The 1,040-nt window shown below is 42.8% G+C and overlaps 1 non-coding gene across 1 annotated transcript; it reads right to left on the bottom strand.

Annotated features, from left to right (window-relative positions):
* Nucleotides 1–698: 698 nt before the first annotated feature.
* TRNAR-CCG lies at nt 699–771 on the bottom strand. Its single transcript has one exon. It is a non-coding gene; the product is annotated as a tRNA-Arg (tRNA).
* Nucleotides 772–1,040: the final 269 nt, after the last annotated feature.

Here is a 1,040-nt window from a genome sequence, read left to right as displayed (position 1 = left end):
AGACGACCGAATGACGCCGTAATTAGTATTGACTGTTCCAATGAGCACCCGATGCATATGGCACTGGCTTAACTCATGAAGAACGGTGCGTTTCGAGACTTTGAAGTGGGCTATCATCAAGACCGAGAAAAAGCAGCCCAATAATAATCTGGTGTTGTGATGGATTAATATGGATAGCAAATCCAACTTTGTGGGTTCACTAATTAAGTTCCTAGGCAGGCCAAACAGTTCACACACATGCATGTTATGTAAAGAAAAAGGATAAAAATATGAAATGATGGTGTGAAAAAGGATTACAAAAAAAGAGGTGATCGATCACACTGGGACTCGAACCCAGAATCACTAATTCGTTTTTGGGTGTCTCCTCGAGTCCTCGTAACCACATCAGACGACCGAATGACGCCGTAATTAGTATTGACTGTTCCAATGAGCACCCGATGCATATGGCACTGGCTTAACTCATGAAGAACGGTGCGTTTCGAGACTTTGAAGTGGGCTATCATCAAGACCGAGGAAAAGCATCCCAATAATAATCTGGTGTTGTGATGGATTAATAAGGATAGCAAATTCAACTTTGTGGGTTCACTAATTAAGTTCCTAGGCAGGCCAAACAGTTCACACACATGCATGTTATGTAAAGAAAAAGGATAAAAATATGAAATGATGGTGTGAAAAAGGATTACAAAAAAAGAGGTGATCGATCACACTGGGACTCGAACCCAGAATCTCCCGCTCCGGAGGCGAGCGCCTTATCCATTAGGCCATGCGACCAATTTGTCAATTGTTCACGTTGACTCTAGAAGTAGAACATATTCGCCTGAGCCAGCTATGTGCCGGCTTCTTGGTGGATTCGAGAGAGAGGACACTCAATGAACACCATCTGTAGAAAATTAATGATGACATGATTAATCTTATTCCAAAGACACATTAATTTTCAATGAGGTGACGCGATTTCTGGTTGGTGCAGGACCAACATAAATGCTGAAAGGCCAATGCTATGCGTAGACCGGCTGATGGTAGGGGTTTCTAAACCGCCTTGC

The sequence above is a fragment of the Triticum dicoccoides genome, chromosome 7A (genome assembly GCF_002162155.2).
Source record: "Triticum dicoccoides isolate Atlit2015 ecotype Zavitan chromosome 7A, WEW_v2.0, whole genome shotgun sequence".
Taxonomy (NCBI): domain Eukaryota; kingdom Viridiplantae; phylum Streptophyta; class Magnoliopsida; order Poales; family Poaceae; genus Triticum; species Triticum dicoccoides.
Note: the sequence above shows the minus strand (reverse complement) of the source record. Positions and strands in the feature narration are given on the sequence as shown.